A 24498-nucleotide genomic window follows, 5' to 3' on the forward strand; every position below is an offset into this window, starting at 1 on the left:
GGATTGAAGCAAGGAGATGTTTTTTTCACCAATCCTGTTTAATTTAGCTGTAGAAAAATGTTATCTTTACAGTTCCTGTAATACGAGTAGAACGATAATATAATTTTGTATTTGCCTAGTTGGAGAAAATGCTGAGATATTAGAATAACATTCAGAAAACTCAAAATTGCTGCAGAAAAACTAGGATTAAATCAGTCAAGATAAAACTGAATATTTAAAAGTATGTAGAAATAACCAAGATGGAAATTACCAGTGTACTATTAATAACCAGAAAGTTAAATATTCTACTTAAAATATATTGGAATATTGATTATTCGAGATAATAAAATTATGAAATACAAACTAGAATGTATGCCTCCAATAGATCTTACCATTCATTACATGATGTGTTCTCTTATAGGTGCAGACTTTACTAAAGATTTTAAAAGATTTGTATGGCTTTTGCATCTTGGTCTGTTATGCTCTATACAAAAAACAGTCTATGATCGCCTTGTATATTTCTATTTTAGCTCTACTTAAAATAATTTTACAAAACGATCATTAGACCTCTTGTGAATGGAGCATAACAGACCAAAATGCTAAAGCCATACAGATATTTGAAAATAAAATCTTTAAAGTCTTTGGGCTTGTAAGAGAACACAACAGGTACATGGAGAAGATATAACCAAGAACTATCATAATCACCACTATTAACTGATGAAATGAAAGCTTGCAGACTGAAATGGCTTGGACATGTAGAAAGATTGGGTGAGGGAAGAATGGCTAAACAAGCTTTCAAGATGAGGCCTTAATGGGAAGTGACTCAGGGAAAGACTACGGCGACGTTGGGAGGAAAACATCCAGAAACTGTTAGATGAGATGGAAACCCATGGATTGGGCTGAAATAGCTCAAAACAGAAAAGATCCGAAAAAGATGGTACTTGCAGCAAAGAACCTTAAAGGCTAATTAAGCTAGACGTATTAGTTTTTAATCTGTGATTTTATTGTCTCAATTGCACATAGCAAAACACGTTCTGATAGCTTTGTTGTGATCATCAGTATATCCATTGAAACTGCATCGTGTTTTCAGAATGCTATTTAAGTCGGTTCAACAGTATTTCCAGCTAAACTTGGTATTTTTTATATCTTTATTAAAATGTATCTAATTCAATTTTGATTTCAAACAGTTTAAATCAATTAAGACAATACGCGCTCATTCGTGGGTCCTTGAATTTTCATCGTCTGTATTAAACTGCATCCACGTTAACCGAAATAAGGACTATAGGCCATATTTACTTCATTGCTTGAAAATCCTATTCCACCGAGGTTTCACTACAGCATTAATTATTTTATTATATATAGAGATTTATTCATTTACTCATACAGATATAACTGTATGAGTAAATGCAACCAAAATTTGTTCATGCCCACTGAAAAGGTTTTATGCTATTTGGTTTCTCGAAAAATGTCCCAATATTTATATTTGCTAATACATGTTTTGTTGTATAAACACTGGCAAGGAGAAATGCAGCAGTACTTTTGGACAAACATTCGAGTGATGTATCATTTCCTTCCCCCCCTTTCCCCAGTCTGATTACAGAAATACTACTTTTTGCCCTTCTGATGCACTTACTATGGTTTCATTAACAATGTATTGGAGATGTTAGTTACTGCTGTGTAACGTTTCTCTTATACTTGTTATCTTTTGTTATTTACTCTCCTCCCAACTGATAAGACAGGATTTGTGCAAGTTTCACACATCCTACGTTAACGAAAACCCGTTTAGAAAGCGAGAACCTTTATAAGGGCTTTTCAACTAAAGTTATGGGTCTCATTCTGAAATGGGAGCTTTTCTCCCAAAACATGTTTTGCCAAATGCTATATATGGATTGGAACTTGTATGCATTTTCTAATAGTATGGACAATACCTTATCGAATGTCAGTTATTACATAAGAAAATTATCTGAAAGAAAACATGACTAATGGAAATTAGAATATTTTAAGTGATAAATCTGACGATGCAGTATTTGAAATTTAATTCCCTTCTAAGAGCAAGATTGTACAATTGCATAGAATTGGAAGCAAAGTAATGTTAAATTGCAGACGTTTGCATTTCTATAGTAGTAGTATTTTAGGTTTTGAAGAGTTCGGTTAAGAACAGGATACGATTGGATCGATGAGATGATATAAAGGTCACTTCAGGTTTGTTAATGGGGATGGGGGACCATTGCATTCCACAGATTTCCACGTGGTGGGAATAGTATATAAGTTGTAGCAAATGGGTTTGGATAATTGGTTGGCTAGTATACTGCCTCTAATACATATCAGAGCTTTTGTGTATAGAAGAGCTGTATCTCAGAGGAGCGTTAGTTCCACAGGATTCTGTTCTCTGATCACCGCTGTTTTGTGTTAGCTATACTGCGAGTAGTTTGCAATAGATGATATAAAAGTCATATCTACAAATGTGATCGTATTTCAAAAGACTTATGTGCGAAGAGTGGGAATAAGCTTAGCATAAATGTTAAGTTTGTACTGTGGAACTCGGAATTGCAATACTGAGAACTACATTGGCAAACTTATGCTGCTGGTTATGGCAAAGGGAACTTGGGAAATGGTAAGGAGGTTTAGGTTCGGTTTGATGTATATTGCAAAAGTGGTAAAAACAGCGCATATGTCGCTCTAGTAAGAACGTTAGAAAATAAGGAAGCTGTCATTCCAATTCCTTACTTTCTGTTTTGGCCATATCTGAGTTATTGTACATGGACTCATTTACTAGCCTACGTTTTGAGATGAGTAGGTCTTGGAAAGAGTTCAGAGGTTGTATAATGAAGGCAGTATTGGGCCGAGGAATTTTGGCTATAAGAATAGGTTAAGGGATTGTAATTTGCATAGTAAAGCACGATCCCTCGACCTATATAAAGGTGATGTAGGCAGGCGGGGGGGGAAGAAGTGGTGACACGATTAGGACAAGTTGAAAGCGGCCTATCATATATTGGGCTATCTTTAATAGGGAGGATAAAGACAAGAGGCAACTTCCAGAAATTGTCAATGTGAGTTAGTGAGGTATAATTTTCTTGCATGAATAGTGGTGATCGATGGAATGCGTTTCTGAATGTAGTGAGCGAGCCGTCGGATAGACAGTGAATCAGTTACAAGTAAGATGACATTTTACTTGTTATTCTTTTCATAATTACTGTCGAAGAGGAATTTGTAATAGTGTTCTTAAATGTGAATCACATACTATGTATGTTTATTGCCAAGTGTAAAAATTTGAAGTTATTCACTTGAATTTGAGATGGCAAGCCTATAATAGTAAGACGAAATTCTCTTTTTTTGTTTAAATCTCTGCAGCTGATGGCGGATTTAACGAGTTTTACCATTAATAATGAAGAGTGTAGACATTCTAGAAAAAATGTGGAAATGCAAGTAGAATTAAGTGACTTCTGAATGAAGACTAGGAAGTCTTGTTTGAAATAAGTATTTAAAATATGTAATGAGATGCTATATCAATAAACAGAAAACTAAGAAAGAATCGATTTATAAAAAGCAACAAAGTCGCAAATGAGAATTAAAGCCGAATAGAATAAAGTTCTCGAGTTGCGTTTCAATAACTTTTGTATCGGACTAAGACATCAGTAATAACGAGCTGAATGGAGGAGAGATATATAGATATTAACATTGAGAAATTATGGCATCAACTTTTACTCCAACCGACGAAAAGTTGTAAACCTGTACTACATTACTACCATGGGTGAACTAAGGCATATTTTTTTATATAATCCGGAAACTTGCTCGAGACCAAAAATGAACTTTTCAAGCCTCTTCAGTAGGCAGAGCCGCTGTCTCAAACCTAGCGATAAAATTCATCTTCTGTCTAAAAATTTAAACGGCGTCATTAATATGAATCGGAGAGATCTGTTTATCTTCAGCAGTTTGTTTCTTTTTAATCCAAAAGAACAAGGCAGTATCTCGCTTTACACGAAACTCTCAGCGGATACGATATAAACCCTCGATGGTTCTCAATGGTAAGCTCTTTTTATAGCAATCCCGCACACAAGTTTCAAGACCTATAACGCAGCAGACGTGTGTGGGCAAACCTATTCTGGTCTTAAATCTTTGTTAAACAACTTTAACAAAGCTTTTTTTTTTTCAAGTGTTAAGTTGTTTTTACTCTGAGAAACTTTCTAAGAAACGACTGATATGAAATTCTTAGATAATTCCCACCCCCTTGTTTTTTTTATCAGTATCACATTTGTCCGAACTCTGCCACCCAGGAGAGCGACATTTAAGGACAATATGTTATTGGTATTAATACACACAAAAAATATAAACTTCCTCCATTTCTAACATACTTTTTCTGTGGTTTCTTGCTTGCAAAAATAAAAAATTTTCCATACTTGAAACAAATAGAAAATAACAATGAAATGTGTAGATAGGTACATTGCTGTATGGTGGAGGAGGTACGGTTTTGTTAATGATAGGATTGTCCTTAGTAATTAATTACTCGCTCTCAGGGGCGGCTCGTGCATAGGCATTGCAGAACTGCACCACCCCCCAATTTTCTCGATATATAAATATATTATTTTATATTTGCTTGTAATATTTAATTTTAACTTCAACAATCCTATACAATTCTCTTATTTGTAAAAATAATAAAAATCCATCTTGTAGCACTTAGGAGGGTGAAGGACGCTAGCGGCACTGTTTTTCAGTGTCATTGCTACTTGCTCAAGTATAACGCGTCATAGTGAGATGCGAGCTATTAGCATAATGCGGCACTGTCCGTCGCGCAGTTCCACTGTTGTTTATATGCAGTTTGCACCAGTAGTAGTGTTTGTAGTGCTTATCGTGTTTACTCCATCTCTTTAAATATTTGGACATTGCAATTAAAGACATAACATTTGTTATAGTAATTTAAGTAATTTTGAATTATACTACACTAATTTTAACGATAATAAACAATATTTTTTCATGTTTAATTTTTTTTTTTTAAATTCTTACCATAATTTTGATATTTTATCCAAACATGTATATTTCGAAAGTTGCAGCATCCCCACGATTTCAAGTCACGAGCCGCCACTGCGCTCTCTATTATGAAGTAATAGTTGAGGTTAAAGGGATGGTTACACAATCATACTACAACTGCATTTGCCAGGATACCACGGAAGCTGGTGAAGTAGATGACAGAGTAGAATCAGGGACTGTACAATGGCGTGTTTTTTAATTTGTACATTAGTGATATAGGAAACGATCCGAGAGGAATGTGTGCGTCTGTCAAGTGGTTTGCAATTAATGCATAACTAGGGAGGAGAACAGTAACCTTCATTATGTAGAGATCCTGCAAGATGGCTTAGGCTGGCATACTGGAAGAAGCAAATGCTTTAAAGTTTAACATGACAACGTGTAACGTTATGCATTTTAGGATCAAAAGATTGCCATGTATTACAATGACGGAAGTGGAATAGCCACTTCGTTTGTGTGGAATAGCTATGATGGATAATGTTATCCCTCGTCATAAGGCTTTGAAATGGAACATGTGGAGTACTCACGAGCATTGTGGAATGCTCCCTTTGAATACACTGGTTTGTGGGTTGCAGAGATAGTTGATTGGCGAAAAACAGTGGATATGAGAGAGGCATAAGTTACTGAGGGGTTTCATAGAGTAGGTGCCGAAATGTTCCAAATACATCACGGGTCGGGAGAGAAGAAGTCATACCCTGGAAGTTGTCCAGTAGTTAACATGCGCTTGAGAACTAGAATGGATTTCCTGAGATGGAAAAATTTGATGGATGTTGTGTGTGTGTGTGTGTAATGGTTAGCATGCCTCTCGCAATGAGTCGTCCGACTACATGGAAGTTGCATTGTAGTGGAGGTAGTAATACAACTGATGATGACTCTGTCGTTGATGTATCTAATGTCCAAAAAAAAAAAAAGTGCATGTTCCCGAGCGTGGTAGTTCGGGATACTTTTAGAAAGTATCCTGCATCACTACGTTCTTTATTATTATTTTGTTCTATATCTTTGTCTAAATCAAGCTGAGGACGATGTATTTTTAACAGGCTGTTCAAAAGTTTATCCCTGGTTTGTTTTATGCACAATGCCTATTTTTGATCTTTAGTTTTCTGCATCGAACTTTTCTATGAATCTGGTGCTATGAATGGTACAGACTCATATTTTCATACTTATTCAAATGAGTAGAAGTTAGAATTCGGGAAACCGAGCGACTCTTGGAAGTTAGAGAACGGCTAATTTCTTTCGGAAATCTGTATCATACTTGAATATACGTAAATAGTCGTGAATCATACTAACTTTACACGTGCAGAGGTATTTTGATAACGTTAGTCTAGCGAGTGACGTTAACATAATATCATTGTATAGTTTTTCCCTATTAGAATAATGAACAAAAGGTTTACTTGAACAAGGTGGTTGACATGGCATTCAGCCAGTGAATTCCTCAAATTTTATTGCGAAAACGTAGCGATTCTCAGAGGCTATGGACACTGCTTCAGTTAGAACTCCGTAATTATTGAGCGGTTACTAACCGCTCACGAAATGTATTTCTTGATGCACATGAGGCAACAGCATTCACAAAACGAATTTCCCTCATTTCCCTTTTACTGTTTAGTTTTTGCAAAGCCTCCCTTCGCAGCGCAGTCCAAAGGACACGTGTTTGATTATAAAAACTGGTTTGAATCCTCTAGGATGAGAGGAACACTATTTTAGTTAAAAGTTAATCATTCTCAAAAGTGGCATGTGGCGGAAAAGTTTTTCTCTTAAAACATGCAAATTATACCTGTGTCTTTAATTCTCAATCATGATTCTAAAAGCGATTTTCGATGTCCTCGCAAATTTTCCGTTCGTATTTTGTTCTCGATGCAAGTAATTCAAAACTTTCATATTTTGATTTACTTTCATCGCGATGAATATAGCCGCGCCCTTTCGCAAGGTAATATTTTTTCAATATCTTTCTTCCTTATCGAAAAAAAGTTTTGAAATTATCGTTAATTAGTTATGGTAGGCTCATTAATGTATAAGACAAACCAGGCGATGACGTAATTAGCATTATTTTCATTTGTCATGAGTAATCGATGATTAATGATAATTCCCTCGAAAATACCGCTGATTTTGTTATTGTATATTTGAAACATGAACTCTTAATTTTTGTAAATGTCTAGATTTTTTTTTACATTTAAACTTACGCATTGCAAAACACTTCTATCTTAACTTGATATTAAACTCAGCAAAGAAGTAAATAATTTCAGCATTCTTAAAATCCTCTTTATGATAGTTATTCCTCCCCCTCTCGCGCAAGTTTTGTGGTCTCGCGTATTATGCTTTACGCTTAAGCCTTTGCCAAACAACTTGGTATAAAAATCGTTCATTAAAAGATAATTACTAATAGTTCCTAAATTATATTTTCTAATCTTTTGCAAGTGCTTTCAGTTTAATTCTCAATTATGAGTCAGTACTTAATTTTCCCTTTCCAGCAAAGACGGACCTTTCTTAACTATTACCTTAAAGAGGCTTAGTGAGTGTTGCGTTAAACTTAAAATTGTTTATATTGTGTTCAACTATAAAAATAGTATCTAGAATATTGAAAGGAATAAGTACAACCACTTAAAGAGTAAATTGGAAAAATAGAATGAATTCATTCTATAACATGATATCATAATCATAAAGATTACATTAAATCTATCACCATTCCTTACATCCAAGGCACCTCCTGAAAAGCTAATCAAAATCCTAAAAAATATGATCTGACTACCTGTTACAAACCATATAAGAAATTGGCATCCCTTATCAGCTCCACCAAAGACCAACCACTTCCCCTAGACCTACCTGGACCCTTGCAACTGTAAACTGTCCTACTATGGCCAAACAGGCAGGACAGCTAATATCAGGATATCCGAACACAAAGACTACATCCGGTTTCACCAATATAGTCATTCTGGGTTCGCAGACCATGCTCTGGATACCCGCCACAGAATACGATGGAAGAAAGTCACTTTACTACACCCCAGCAAATATAAATACGAAAGATTGTTCATGGAATCAGCTTCAGCTCTAAAAAAACTTCCCAAACCTCAACGAATTTGGATGCATGAGACTGTCTCAAATTTGGGAAGCTTGCATCATGAGAACATCAGCCCAACAGCTAAGACAACCCAATTTAGCCCGCTAGGGGACACCTTTAGGACTCTAGGGACAATGTTAGTTACTCTCTTCAGCTTCATTTGCTCGTTGGTAGTGCCTGAGTGCACATCAGTTTTATGTTCCCATGAAGATGGCAATGTAACATTGCCGAAATATAGGAAGTATTGATTAGAGTTTTCTTTTAATTAATATTTAGTTATACGTTGTAATTTCCTGAAATAATTGCGTCACGTGTTACCAACGTATAAGCTTATCTACAAGAATAGTCAATATTCAATGATTCGTACAATTAATATTTAATTTGTAAACTGTTACAGATTATCTACAATTTGATTTTAGCTACACCATTTCAACTCATCGTTGTATAAATGCAGAGAATGTCATCATTGTGTGTGTGTGTATATATATATATATATATATATATATATATATTATTTCTCCCCGTGTGTGTCTGACTCAGATTTTGAAGACTCAAGGTAGCCCCTGAGTTTCAAATAACGTAACAAAAAACGTGACACAAAAACCTTTCATAAAAAGGCTTATCATTTTATATTATAGAGTAGATATATAATTTACGTTTATAACGTTATAAATGTATTAATATGCACAAATCAAGTTAAGCACAATAAATTTCTGATTCGCTGTGTGCTTATTTGCTATAATGATGGAATTTGATAAAGATTTTGACTGCTATGCTAAAGCAAGTCAGTTTGCTGATGAAATTTGTGAATATTTTTTTTTTTTTTTTTATTTGATTCATTAAACTGTTTTAAAGATCCTTGAGTTAGTTCCATTGGAATAGTAGGGCACAAGAGTGGCCACGTCATTACCTCCTTATTTTAGTAAATTAAAACCAAATTTTATGTTTTAATCGATCAGTATTATTACTATTTTTATTTTATTTATTTATTTATTATTTTTTTGTGCGTGTGAGGGACACGATTGTTAATTATGTTTAACGCTTTCCTTTTTCATATAATTTACTTTAAATTTTAACTAAGAACATTTTAATTCAGAAAATTAAGATCCCCAGCTTCGTTGGTAACGACGATGCCCTGCCACTGAAAAGATCGAAGTTCAATTTCGTTTACGACGTGAAAAATAAGGGCTTTTCACCTGTAGGTGAGCTAGTCTGTTTCATACAGAGGTAGCAGGATCTTCCTTACGCGGAACAAGCAAACGGGTAAGAGAATGTATGCAGTTAATAGATTAAAAATAAGAAAGCCTGTGTACTAGATTAGTATGGCCCAGATAACGTTTTTTTTTTTTAACTAAAATTCTCAGTTTTTTTTCAATTTTTGATTGCTTGGGGAGGCGAGACATTTACTTCTCTGGATTCACAACTCCTTAATATTGTTATGTTCTGTGGAACAATTTAAATAAATGATGGCTTAATTTAAGATGATTGTAGACAAATATCATAACTAACATAGTATTAAGGTGGGTTACCATACGAAGTGCAAAATTAAACAGCGAGATGTGAATGGTTGATTAGCAGAAAACAGGCGAAGACTTTCTCCTGGAGTTGACAACCCAGATTATGCAAAAATAGACTTCACTTCCTGTTAGTCTTATGTTTTCTCAACTATTTTTTTTTCTTTGTGGGAGACAGACGGTATAGATTTAGATTTTAAAGACTAATCACATCAGGGGTCTGTTAAAGAGCCTTACGCGGCTCTCGAATCTGCAGTGTGGTACAGTGGCAACTTTGAAGATATTTCTGTGTTCGTTCGTTTCTGTAATTACTTGATTTCTTTTCTAATTTTTAGGTATTTCATTAATGTCGAAAATATAGGGCCTCCGTAGCTCAGTCGGTATAGATGAAGCCTTTTGGTCGGAAAAAACCTGAGTTCGATTGCCATCCGAGACGTGAGGAACCTTTATTTGGTCTCTTTCGACGAAAGGTGAGTTAACCGGTCTCATACCGAGGTAGGGGGTTTCACCCGGAAACTCGGTTTATCGTCCCCCAGAACGAGCAAACCGGCCACGTGAACACACAGATTACAGTCAGGAATACTTTAGACCAGCCGAGCCCGTATAAAATTAGGGAGAATTGAGATGGTGCCGTAGCTCCCCCGTAAAAGGGGCCCACGACCGTTGTATCCTCATACGAAATAAAATATCAAAAATGTCTTAGTCAGTTTGCTCATAATTTTTCTGTGTCTTTGATGATGCGATCGAGCTGTGAAAATGTGGCGTGTGAAGTTTGAAATAGCGAGACTCAAATGAAATGCCTGGAAGCAATATGCGGGACCCCCCCCCCCCCCTACTTGTTTTAACATTCCTAGTTTGTGTTTTGCCTTATCCTGTGATATCAGATTCTTAAATACTCTTCTGCCGGTCCCCCCTTGATATCCAGGGCACTTTCTTCATATAAAACACTTAACCGTTTAGAGAGGCAGGATCGGGAAAAGATGTCTGACACTTCGCGGTCAAAAACTGATTTTTGATCACGAAGTGTTTGTCGCTGTCGGCGCATAGATGTATGGATAATCCAGGTTTCTGGAAACATCAGCTGTAGTGTAGAAGCCGACTTACCAAATTAATATGAGGTCCGCTTTCTATCTTTTACATTTGGGTTAGTGGTGTCTTTTCTAATCTTTCATTGTGTGTCATGTGGATGGTTTCGTCTTTTCAATTACCCCATAAATGCCATAGTACCTCCCCTAGGGTACCATGGCATTTATGGAGTAATTGAAAGGACGTACTTTCGCCCACAGTTTTCCTTTATATAAATGATCTATCACTGACCTATAGATCCCATCTATAGTTTATCCATTACTCTTCTTCATTTACAGACTGTAATACTCAAACATTTCAAACGTGAAGATCTTTCATAACGAATGTCTTAAACACTGGAGAATTTTGCCATTCTTCAGCGGGACGAAGACAGATTTGGACACTGCTACTAAAACTATCATTACTTTCTTGCATTATATCCTTACCTTTTGATACTTGATCCAGGCAAGATCCAATCTCTTGTTTGACTGAGTTGTTCTGCTCGTTAGAGGAATAAGAAAATGGCGGGGGTAGAGTGCCTTTGCGGTCCATTAAACAATTAAGGCATTGTTTACGAGCGGCAAGTTTGGAGGACGGCAAAAACTGGCAAATTTGAATCTTAACTATAAAAACAGTTTCTTATAATCTTACATAATTTCTCAAATTTAGGAACGGCAAAATAGTGTTTCTCTAGGAACAGCATACTGTATACCCTAACAACGGTCCGGGACGGGTCAGAGACCTGTACCGAAAACTGTATTTTCAAAAAAAGTTATTTGTTATTAACCCCCCCCCCCCCCCCAAAAAAAAAGAAACTTTTGGAATGAAATATGTGTTTGTTAGTCTTGTTAATATTTTGGCTACTTATCAAGAAATTAGTGGCTACTTATCAAAAACTTGAAAATTTTCAAGTTTTCAAAATAGTGTGGGCGAGCCTTGTGGTTGCTACATTCATTTGGATCAACCGATGCATTCGCTAAAACGTAAACACTTTGTTCCATCTATGACTCTTGTAAGTAATCAGTATTAATGGCTATTTTTCTTCTCCAGCTAATATTTAATAAGATTTGTATGTCGTATATAAGTAATGGGATCATTCTGTATCAGTAATGTTTGATTACCACTATGAAAATAGGGATTAGTACTTTGGAAATGGGCGTTTTATTTGATGCATAGTTTCAGGATAATGTAACGTCCACTACCAACACAGTTCGACCTTGCAAAAACTTCATACTCACCTGCAGGTCAAGGTCATAGCAAACAACAGATCTAAGACCTAATCTTATGTATCACTCCCAATCTTGCAATGTGCGATGCGATATTGCCTACACGCACGTCAATTTTAGCAGCAAGAACGCGGAACTCGAGCTTCCGACTACTGTTTGCAGAACGAAGCTTTAAACAGGCACCAAGTAAAGACAACCTTGGCAACAAGCCAAGGTCTTAACAGGAAATTTTCTTCATTTCCTGGGTGCGTGTATTTTCTCCATGTAGCACTGCAACTAGTCAACTGACATCCTTCAAAAATGTTGGGAATTACCTATCGCGTGTGTATACACACTTTCTTATTTATTTTCATTATGTATGAATTTAATACATTATTATATTATGGAGTGATTTGCAGCTTAACTAAAATTTCGCGTTTTACTTCGGCCTTATTTTCTCTATCGACTTCATTGCAGTATCTCTGAATGGTAATTGGTATTTCTACAAACTATAAACTAAATTTGAAATATGGGATTGAAATTGTATTCTCTTCGTTCCACACATTATTGAAAGAGTTTTTGCGCTGATTCTTGCTATGGTAGCACTGTAACGAAGATAGCATATGTTATTGCTGGATGGATTACATTTAGGGACGAGGCAACTAAAGCCTTTAGCTTTAGTTGCTATATATATATATTATGTTTCTTCTATATGTTCTCCGGCCAGTAAAATTTTATCCCTCTGAGGGGTAAAATCCCAAGTTTGTGGAAGGATCGGCTAACTAATCCTTAACTGATAGTCCTTAAGAAGGTTCTGTCCATCCTAGACAGGATTCGAACTCGGGTCGTTTCAGAGGGATAAGGGGGTATAAACTTGGTCGTTGATCAGCAATATGGAAATCCAATGGAGGAACAACCAGAGATTGATATATCCACAGTAAGATACTTGGTCGCCTCCCACCACAAGCAGGTAATATTTCTTTCATTTAAGAATATCACAGCAGTCTTACAGAAATATGAATAGTTGCAAGATATCGGGGAAGAAGATTTGTAGTCAGTCTTAGAAATGATATCATTATGATAATGATATCATTTCTAAGATAATGATATAATAAAGCCTGTCCAAGAAGCACCGGCACTTGCTGTCGGCTGGAAAAGTCTAGATTCCACTACCATCCAGGACTCGAATCATTTAGGGCGTTTCGACTGAATATAAGTTACCCGATTTCATACGGACGTGCAAAAGTTTTCCTTCCTGCAAACTTGTTTTTCATCCATTATAACAGGCACATCCACCAGAAAATATACGCAATTAACAGACAATATACTTGCCTCATAGCCTGTTTTGGCCGTAAATCCAAGTAAATCACGAAGCGGGAACATTAGATCATTAATTTAGGTATTTTATATATTTAAGTATTTAGATATTTACTCTAAAATATTTACCCTGAATTGTTTTCTGTAACCACTTATCCAGTTTTATCCACACTTTGTTGTCATGAAGATATTAAAGTGAAACACTGTGCCTTTAACTGATTCCTTAATAAAAGAATATTTCAGGTTCTCTAAGGGCGCATTTGAAGTTAGCGACCAAGCAGACAGCACAAAAATAAGTCAAATTATAATATTGGTGAATACACAAACCTTATTGTTATAAATATTAATCACATCGCATTTTAATTAAAAATACGCACTCTATAAGAGTAGCAATTAAGACGTTAAAAAACGTTTACAATAAATCCTTAATAGGTTTGATATTTTTGATGCAAAACATTTTTGCGCAGTAAACACTGTAAAATCGATGCCTTGGAAATAGCGAACATTTCGAACGTCATGGTATTGACTGCAGACCAAAATGTCTACCTTTAAATGCGAAAATTCCAAGGTTTATTATTTTTTCGTTTCATTTTTTAAGTATTCTAAGGAACATTTGGGAAATTAATCACGGAAAAGTTCACAACCCAACAACGAACTAAATTCGTGTAATTTTGGGATTATTTCGCGAAGATCTGGAATTAAATGGCCATAACTTCAAGATTTGGAGGCTCCAAACTTATTTCTATCGGGTTACCTGAAGGAAAAGGTATATGTGAACAAGCGCCAGACAATCCAACAGCTGAAGAACATTGGCAGAAATTAGGGCGCTGCAGCCAGAAACCTTAACAGCTATCATGGAACACGCCGTGAAGCCGAAAATGGAAGGCATTTATGTGATGTGGTTTTTCATAACTAATGAAAAAATCTCCAGGTTCTGTATTTCATTATAACAAAAAAAGAATAAATAAAACAAAATAAAAATAAAGTTATTAAATGATGGGCTACCCTGTATATTAGAATATAGTCAAGTTGTGTAAAACAGTACCGTGTAGAATTGAATATAAGACGTCGCCGGCTGACATATAACGATGGTCTTTGGTTGAAAAGATCGGAGTTCAACTCTATTAAGCCCAAAGAATATAAGGCCTTCACAGTTGAAAGTGAGGTTGAAAGTGAAAGCCGGTCTTTTACGAAGATGACAGGATTTTTTGACTCCTGCAAAGCAGGTAAACTGGCCAGAGAATACACGCACTTAAGTGACGAAAAATACTTTTACTTATGGATTTGTGTGGAGTGATAGCAGGAAATAGTGTATAGTAGCTTCATACAATAAGTCCTGAACCTCCTCGGATTGGATTTAGTTACGGCTCAAGTAACTAAGGCTGTGACGCCATTGTATATGTCCGTTAATTACTTGTGTCCGGGCCTGTTTTGCGAATGAAAACTGACAGTTTCCATGAGGAAAATTCCTCTCGGCGCCGTATGTCTCAGTTGAAGAGCTCTTATAAAGGTTCATCGCATCCTACACGAGATATGAACCCAAGTCTTAGAACTCCACGGAAGTGCCATGTAATTCTAATGCCCCTCTGCTCTACGTTTAGCAGTTTCTGCAACTCTTAATACAAGTCTCAATTTTTCATTTTCGAAATCTACAAAATCCGGCTTTTGTTCATGTCGTATCCATGACCACTTATTTTATTTTTTGTGATATGTTACGCTTGTTTGCCATCTTCACTGGAGTACTTTACCATATAGCTTATCATATTTTTTCTCCATAGTTAGGTAGTTTTTTTAAGTTTTGTTTTATTGCCTGCTAGGGAATATACTTCGTTCATAAACACTTTTAAAAACATTATTACTATTGAGCAAAGCTTTATTGCAATCATGGGCTTTTCATTGTTGTAATTATCAAAGACTCCTCCATTTCTATTTGGCATTTATTGATTACTGTGTTTACGATCCACGTTCATAACCTTTAACTCCCCAATGCAGGAGCGCCTTCAGGACTCTGAACCATCACCTATCCTTTTCTCCTCTCACTGACCAGTAGTTTTATCCATAAGTTTGTTGATATACGTTTCGTTCCACCTCATTTGACAAATCCTGCAGCGCTCAAATGTCCAAAGCTTCGACGTTCTATAACCAGTGCCTTAAATACTGATTTTCATACCATTCTTCACTGGTAGAGAAGATAATTATCTTCAGTACTACCAGAATGTAGTTTTGCCTTCTTTCATTCAAAAAAGAGATCTCAGTTTACCCTCCCTTATCTCCAGTAATACACAGATCGCCAGACAAGATCAGATCTCTCTCCTCTTGGACTGATTAGAAGAGAGATGTTAGAATACTATTCACATATTTGGGGTGGAGTACCAAAAAGGTGCCGAAAAAAAAAAAAAAAAACTTTATGCTCTGCAGGAGGAGGATGATTTGGCTGATATTTTCCACAGGTATTTTCATGGACTTTGCTTTACCATTGGAACTGTAAAAGGATATGTGTAGCAACTACATATTCTTTTACTGTTCATCTACATGCTCCTTCTTCCTCATTTATTGTATTTATGCTTTTATTCTCAGGAACAGCCCTTTTTTTTTTTTTATTAAGTGTCCCAAAACTACAGCCTCCACCTTTTCAAGAAAAATATTTGGGTTCCCTCTTTCTCAGTCTGCCTTCACACGGCACTATATGTGCTATATTTTCCGCCACCTCATGTGGAATTGATATATATATATATATATGTATACACACACACAGTAAATTTTTGCCTTCCTATTCTCTTCAACCGGTTTCTTAAATACTACTTTTGCTGTCATTCATCTGCAAATTTAGATAACCAATTTATGACTTCATTCCGTATAATGGTTATAGAGAAATTTGTTGAGTTAGTCTTGTTTTCGGTATTTGCTAATTATTTCTACTTGTATTATTTCATATTTCATTGTATTTATGTATTATACTATTGATATATGCATCTCTAAATTTTCGTATCTTAGTTTCTTGCGTCTTATTTAGGCATAAAAAAAAAAAAAACTCAAAAGATTGGGAGTTGGACAAGTGGCTTATTTTTGCTGTTTGACTTGAGCATTGGTCTACCAAGTCCTTCAGCCCTTTCCATTTTTTATATAGATCACTTTCTTCTGTTTTTAGTATATATGATGCAAGCAAAAGCAAACACAATGGTTAAAATAATGACAGAACGTATTTTAGAGTTTCGAAATTTTAGAAAGTTACTGACTTGTTCTGTTATCATGAAAATTCGCGAGTCTTAGGATATGCCATGTATATTCATTCCTAATACCATTAGAAGGAAGCTCAATAATGGAAACTAATAAGTTATTTTACATAAAAACTGTTTGTATAGCGGAAATCATGTAGTTTCATCATTTTATTCAATTCCATCAGGTGGTTTAAAGGGGGGGGGGGGACATTGCAGAGGACAGAACAGACCTGTTTAGCGTTTTCAAATCATACAGACAGGGTGTAATTCCCTTCATTGTTAATTTTATTCAAAGCAAAATTTTAGATAGAAATTGACCTTATTGTTTAAATGAAGAAAAATTCATTAAAAAATAGCACGGGGTGTTTAGTCATAAGATAGTCGCTTATCTTATTCAATCATAAGTCACTATCACCTTGCTGATAGTGGGTTATAATTGAAAAGATCAAGAAATGTAAATTAAAAGAATTCAAACCATCGGGATGTGATGTGGCATAACTGAATAATAGAAGCCAAAGTATCAATCAACATGAGAACTTGATTACACCAAACTGATGATTGGCCACCCACAAACAACGGAAAACCTGAAGCTATAGTGGACACCCAAAAGGCTCTAGGGATTACGATAATGGAAAGCTAAGTTATTGACGAATCTGTTGTGTTGAGGGGGGGGGGTATAGAAGTTGATAGAACTTTCACACCTTTTCGAAAAGATGTCGAGAGTTCTGTCGCTATTTTATTACTGCATACGTAAAGTAAGTTCTGAAAGAGGAAGAATACGTTCATGGATGCTCAACAGAAAGAAAATGCTCTATAGATAAATATTCAAACCTGCGATATCAGGATAGCTGAATCGTGTTAATTATAGCGACAATTTCATTTACAGTTGTAACCGCTGTGTTATATTGGTAGCCAGTTAACACATTACACAAGAAAACGGCCTCTACATTTATTGGAGCACTTCCAACTCCTGCAACAAAAGATCTATATCCCGATAATGTTTCGTCGATGTGTGTCCTGCATGTTAAGAATTGACAAGTGGGCGCGAATTCAGGTAGAATGGATCTTATTCTGTTCCATTGCTGAAAACGTGGAGAGAAGTGTGAGCAAGCATCTGAGAAATAAAGGGTTATTGTTGCAAAACTCGGCATTATTTTAGTGATTAGTTTGTGAAGAAAGTTAACTGTTTTTACTTCACTGCCAATTGTAGCTGATTTACCAGTGATTAGATTTTAGAAAGTGTACATTTGTTTAATCACGTTCAATGAGTATAACTTTTTGGAAATTTTCTATTAGCATTTTTTGTAAGACTGATTATTTTTGGAACCCGCATAAAAATTATCTTTCAGAGAAGCCAAATAGTATTCCGATATGACAGCTACTACTGAAGTAAGAGGACAAAACGTCAAAAAAAGAGGTGATGCAGGACTTTAACAGTGTCTGTAAGTTATCAAATTGATTATTTTACTGTTTTTATTTCATCACCGACTTTCTTAGTTTGTCCAGTCTCATATTTAGGACCTGCTTAAGCATCATATTAAACTCGGATGCGAAACGTGTTTTGGAGTCGTTTTAGGACTGTAAAATGGAAAATTTTGTTTTAAGAGGTACGAAAAATATCGTTATTTAATAGACAAGGAAAATTTTAACATGCAATACATACATAGCAAGTAAACAGATCATCTTAGGTATCTCCTTAAATAGATCTGCATAAGGATAAATATCTCCCAAGACCTAATATTCATCTTTTTCTTTGACTCGTTTCCTTATTTATATTAATGCTATAGTTCGAGTAAACCAGCTCTATGTATGGCCACGTAATACTTGTGATGATTGTAACTGATGCTGGTATCCCACAAGGATATATTCTTTCACCTACGTTCTTCCTTAATATATATATATAAAGTGACCTCCAGTTTTGCTGATTATACCACACAGCATTCGTCATTCTCAAAAAAAAAGGAAAAAAAATCATTGCTTTAACATCCAAATCTCTGAACAAGAATAACCTCCAATCTCTTAGCATAAGCATAATATAAATATCGCCGCTTAAGCATCCAAAAAATAGGCTTAATCTTTCGATTAAGATGTTACAAATCCGTCCAACCATTGAATTTTTTTTCACGTTTAGGGTGGTTCTCCCCTAAGAACTCCCCCAAAAATACTTGACTCAGTGCAGAAGGGCAGTTATATTGATTCATTACCGATCTCTTACTAATTCAGAGCGATTGGACGTATTGCCAAGATATATTAGACTATCTCAGTGATTTCCAACCTTTTCCATAATATGGCGCACCTAGACTAATTATTAAAATTCTGCGGCACACTAAAAATATATTAATTTTTTTGATGATCTGGAAAAAAAGTCGTAATTTTGATTGATTTACACACAAGAAGAGGGAAGACCAGACACTAATAAATAAATGCGAAAATTCGACATTATTTCTTTCAATTAATTTGTTTTCATAAATCTCGCGGCACATCGGTTGAAAATCGCTGGACTATCTTATACAGCGACTAAATTAACAGCTTATACGGCTGTTAATTTTTTTATTCTTCGTATATGAGACACAATCTGCAAACGAGATGTCAGACACCATAGATAAACTGGAAGGAAAATTCATTATCATTGATGGCTGTTGCTGTCAGTAAATTGAAAAAGAGAAACATGAACAGCACATTTTCACTGAAAATGTGTGTTATCTGCTGATTGGTCTGGATTTTGATACTTATGTATTACAGTTCGTCCATAAATTAGCGCACTTGGAGATGTGGGAGGGATTTTTTTTTTGTCCAAGTATGAAAGAGAATCCAAGAATGTTTCACAACTTTCCTGTTGTCTATTCTCACGGTCTGTCCGTATGCAAGTATTTTTTGATGTGTGGTATGCGGAATAATTACAAAAATTTGTCAAGCCATCTTTAATTTACAAGGAGCTCTTAGTGACAAAACGTGTCTTTAAAATAATTTTAATTCCGGTTTTCAAACGCACCATCAGAGCTTCGGACATATTCTGTGTTAGAATGTATACTCTGATGGTTCATCGTACACCTGCATTTTTTTTTTTTTCACCGATGTCTTTAGTTAAACTGCTTTCATAATCAAGTTGTTAAATTGCATTTCATAATCAAAACTTTGTTTGTTCTTATCCGTCGCCTATGAATGTTGGTCTACAATCATCGGAAGGTATTTCTATAAGACGAGATAGAATAGGCTTCTTGCTTATAAGAAAGGGAGCCCACAATGAACCTAACCTATGCACTCGCGTGTTTACACAAAGATTAATCGATTTTTGCGTTCAGTGATAACTAAACACATGATTTGAACATAACTAAAACTGATATTAAGATTTGATAATTCATTTTTATATGATAGTTTTGTAATAGACAAGAGAACAAATTGAAACTTTTTTTGTATTAGTGATAGTTATTGTTCGTGCATTTCATCAGCTAATTTTTCACAAATGTTAAGTTTCATCAAATTCATGCATCTCGAGTTGTTTCATGCAGACTATTACTGTAGATATGCATGCTGAAATGTGTAGCACACATCTAACGCATTTATCAGCAAATTGTGGCCAGTTTTTATGTTTTTTCTCTCGAAACTACTACTTAGTAGTGTTATTCCGAACATAGTTGAAAGCTTTCATCAATAAGTCCGACAAGAACATCTGCGCTCTCCTGTAAATCAACTCGGGTTGTGCCCTTGAGCCCACCTGGCTAGGTACAGTACCAGGAGCTGCTCTTCCGTGCTCGACGGTTTTAAAATATCCATTCAAGGCCACTGGTTTCATGGTTACAGCGGAGGTGGCTTGGTCACATGAGCGTGCATTGTTAGCTCTTATTCATTGCACGACTCACATTAGTTGATAGAATTTCAATACCCTTAATTTCTTCCAGTGAAAATTTTAAACCATTTAAATAACTTGCACAGCAAGCTCGTGAATATCAGTATTGTCTGGGATAAACATTAAAAATAGTTCTCAATGAGAATCCATTATCGTATGTTAATAATTGCTCCAGTCATCAGTTAAAATAATCTAATGTAATATTAAAAAAAAAAAAAAAGGTGTATTCAGCAGTTCTTTTATTAAAAAATAAATCCGGAGAATTGATTATGCTACTCGTACACTGGAATAATTGACTGGATAAATAGATGGACAATTACAGCACACAGAGGAACATGTGTGTCTTCGGAAATATACATAGAAAGGAACGTTTTTTGAAAACACTCAAGATGGATGAATGAAAATTATAAAAACAAAAATATCACAAATTACTGAAAGGTATTGTCTGAATTCCTTTTTATTTATTTTTATTAGTTTATTCCATGAATTAAGCCAGCGGCTGTCCCCGAGTCAAAAAGCACATGCTGTTGGTTTGAAAGACCAAGGTTAGAATCGCGTGTAGGAGCGGAAAGGAGGAACATGTATAAGAGGAATTTTCAGCCGAAGCTGAATTGGCCTGTCTCTGACGAAGGTGATGAGTGTTTCCGCTATGAAAAACTCAGCTTTTTTACAAAACTGCCTACCGACGGCACTAATATAGATTTCTAACTTAAGTGTATGTGTAACGCACTGCAAATGCCGGCCTGATTGGGTAGAGTAATTGTTCTACAGCCAAAAGGCTGCATGTTCAAATTTCGACGTCGATGTTTGTGACTGTCTTTCGATGGGAGATGAAGTTTGTAGTCCTGTGTCAAACTACTGCCCCGCGTACTTGGAGGTCTGAAAAAATTCCATATTTGGTCTCTAGAGAAGGATTTCCGGATTATTTAAAAACTTAAATAAGAAAATCCTTCTCGCCATTGTCATGTACTGCAGGTTTGCAACCTTTCATGTTGGGGGTGGGGGGGGCAATCGAGTAGCATTAATTTTTTTTTTTTTTTAATGAACTAGGCATTTGAAACAACTGGTTAGTAATAAACGCATCCACTGCCTACAGTTCATCTCATGTGATAAAACACGGTAGAAGGATACAAACTATAGACATTTTGTAGAGATTAATTCTATAGAAAGGTAGAAATTTCACAGAGAAAGGTTTGGAAATTACCCTTGACAATAATTAAATAGGTGCATTTCATTCATGATCATGAGTTCTTGCCTGAATAGAATGCTCTCTATTTATTTGACTGATTCACCTGACAAGAATAAATAGCATTATTAATCAGTCTAAAAGTTGTCCCAATTGATCAGAATTGGGACAACATGACTCCAAAATGACACTGGTGCATTCTGCTCGAGCCAGTATATTAAAACTCCCACTAATGTTAACAACCTATTTTTAATACTTTAATTATTACGTAATTGTTGCAATTGGATTTCAGTTTGATTTTTCATTAAATCGAAAACAATATAATTTAGCATTCCTTGTCATAGCAATTGATCCCGAAGCTGTTTATGGCGTAGGTTGAACTTGTAATGGTAATTTTGTATTTACAAAATTATACAAAATATATCCTATACTCCACTTTTCCGATTGTTCACCTAGATTGGCATAGACGCCGCAAAAGATCTGAATAGGTATAGTGGTTTCTTTACCATTTAAAGCAAAACTTGCACAAATTCTTTGAAGGGTTGCCTTTTTGATGGCGAGCTATGACTGAACAGCGAATGACTCATCCAGATTCTTTTTTACCACTACCTAGTGGAAAAGCTTTGTAGTGATTGCAGCATTGTTATCTAGCAGTCAGTGCCGAAAACTTTAATCACATCATCACTGGAAATTCGGTTTAGAGCCCCCCCCCCCCCTTCAAGTGAGATCTGCGATAATTCGAGGGGAGGGGAGAGAAGAAGAAATTCATTTTCAACCACTTGGACTTTCAAAAACGCCAGTTCCATAGCTCGATGATAATCCACATCTTAGGAGCAAAACAGAGAGCCTCGATATTAATTTCTTCAAAATATTTGGTCTACCAGGAGCTTGTAGCGTTTGCACTAGATGCATTTCACTTGCTGAAAAACAAATTAATGTACTGGTTAAAGATATCGTGGATGATGTGCTTGCATCGTGTTTAAATTGTAGATAGTGGAATATACAGAAATTCCTTAAAGGTACTAGCGTACATCATGCTTCATTGAATCCTTAAATTCCAATTTTTTTTCTCGAAAAAAAAAAATCCGTTGGAAAACGTATACTGGATGTAGCAAACAACAGACCAGAGGGATAGGTTTATTTATTTAGCGTAATGCATTAAAAAACAAACACTTCAAAATATATAAATACATGTTTGTGCAGACAATAAAAATGAGACAGGTAGTGTTCATATACAAATAACAGGTAAAAAGTCACTAAAATTTTAAGTCTAGTTCAGCTAACCATTCAAGAGATTGAAGGATCTGCCTCAAAAAAGTCTCTCAGGTCACCAGGGTAGACTCTTATGCTGCAGTCCTCCACAATATGCCGGATGGTTTGGTTTATGGCCCCACAGTCGCATTGGGGGGGGGGGTGTAGGTGATCTTTCCCACTTGTGTAAGCTGTCTGCGCAGATACCATGTTGGGTGCGTATCCTATTTAAGCTTTTCTATAGATGACGTGGAAGCTCAATCCCTTTCGGATTTTGGGTGGGAAGGATATACTTGTTTAAGTCTGGCGATTTTTCTTTCCAAGTTTCTAGCCATTTTGAATTAACGTTGAAATCGCTATTTACTAATTCTTCAGCCAGTATTATTAGTGGAGGCCGTCGGGTTTTAAGAAGATTTATTTATATTGGGAGGTCTTCATGTATTGGTAGCAGGGGATTGCTGTTTATTTTTTTGTACTTTTACTAGAGCATCTTGTCTGCGTAGGTTCGGTGGTGCAATGTTGCTCAAAGTTGGAAGCCAGTAGAGGGGAGTGATTTGACATGGCCTGTTATTGTCCTCATCGCTGCATTTATTTGCGTGTCTATTTTCTTGATATGTTGAGCCATACTGGTGAACAGTATTCTGCTGCAGAGTAAGACTAGGCCGAACATAGAGCATCGCAGTGCAGTAGCAGAAGAACCCATGTAGAACCACACAGTTTTTGTATGATATCATGGGTTCTGATCTTCAAAGAGATGTTCTCCAGATGTCATTTGAAAGATAGTGTTCTATCCAAGGTAACACTCAGATATTTAGGGAAATCTTGGTGCCTCAAGCGTTGTTTGTTAAAGCTGACCTGAAGTTTCTAATTTGGTGTTTAGGTGAAAAGAGCTAACCTCGGTCTTATTTGAGGTTTGGTGTTAGTCTCCATTTATGAAAGTATTCCCCAATGGTTCTAGGGTCATTTGTGAGAATATCATCAGTTACTTCGATGTTCTTATGTTGGGTGGCGGCGAGGGCTATATCATCAGCATGAGCAAATTTTCTTGACCTAGATGTCGGTAGATCAGATATATATAGAAGTTGAATAAGATTGGTGCTAAGACTGAGCCCTGCAGGAGCTCGTTGTTCAGCTTTATCAGTTTGCTCATTTTGTTTCCCAGTACCACATGAAAGAGCCTGTCAGATAGCATGTTACCGATAAGTCGAATGATGGATTTGCATGGTATGACTTGTATCAGCTTGTATAGTAACTCCTTTTTCCCATTACGTATCGTATTGTCAACAAACACAGAAGTTTTCAAACATCTCTGAAAGCCTGCCTTGATATGGGTAGTAAGTCTTAGTACTTGGTCCGTACAACTACGTTGAGCCCTAAAGCCTGCTTGCTCAACAGGGAGGATAACTTTAGATATTTTTGGCCCAATTCTGTTAACGAGGAGTCTTTCGAGGAGCAACGCAATCGGGCAATAGCTCTGCTTGATCTTGAGGCATGTTGGTTTTTAATATGGCTATTATTTTGGTTCCACAGTTAACCAAGAATTCAGGATTAATACCATCAAATCCTGATGCTTTACCGGTTTTAACCTCCTTTAATGCCTCAGTTATTTCGTCTGTGGTAAATTCTCCTGAAAATTGGGAACTATCAGCTGCACTTTGTAGTAAGTTTCTGAGTGATCTTTTAACCTTCCGTGTTTGTTGATGATCTCGAGGGGCCCTAGACAGCGAGGTTATTTGACGGGCAATTTGATCTGGAGTCACCAAAGGATCTTTACGAGTGATTGGGTTACTTCCACCTAACTTCTTTAATAGGGTCCATGCTTTTCTACTTATTTTTGTAAAA

The 24498-nt window shown here is 36.0% G+C and overlaps 1 protein-coding gene across 9 annotated transcripts in view; it reads left to right on the plus strand.

The window, feature by feature from the left end:
• Positions 1 to 24498, plus strand: part of rdx (BTB/POZ and MATH domain-containing protein rdx) — a 288756-nt gene that overhangs the window by 145995 nt on the left and 118263 nt on the right. For 5 of the 9 annotated variants that reach the window (XM_090412684.1, XM_090412686.1, XM_090412688.1 and 2 more), the window contains one exon: positions 17722 to 17814. The exons of the other annotated variants lie outside the window; for them this stretch is intronic. The gene's annotated coding sequence lies outside the window, so the exon portion shown is untranslated. The remainder of the gene's footprint in view (positions 1 to 17721; positions 17815 to 24498) is intronic. 9 annotated transcript variants of the gene reach the window in all.

The sequence above is a fragment of the Typopeltis vanoorti genome, chromosome 23, assembly GCF_054136105.1.
Source record: "Typopeltis vanoorti isolate ZY-2024b chromosome 23, IOZ_Tvanoo_1.0, whole genome shotgun sequence".
In the NCBI taxonomy this organism is placed as follows: Eukaryota; Metazoa; Arthropoda; class Arachnida; order Uropygi; family Thelyphonidae; genus Typopeltis; species Typopeltis vanoorti.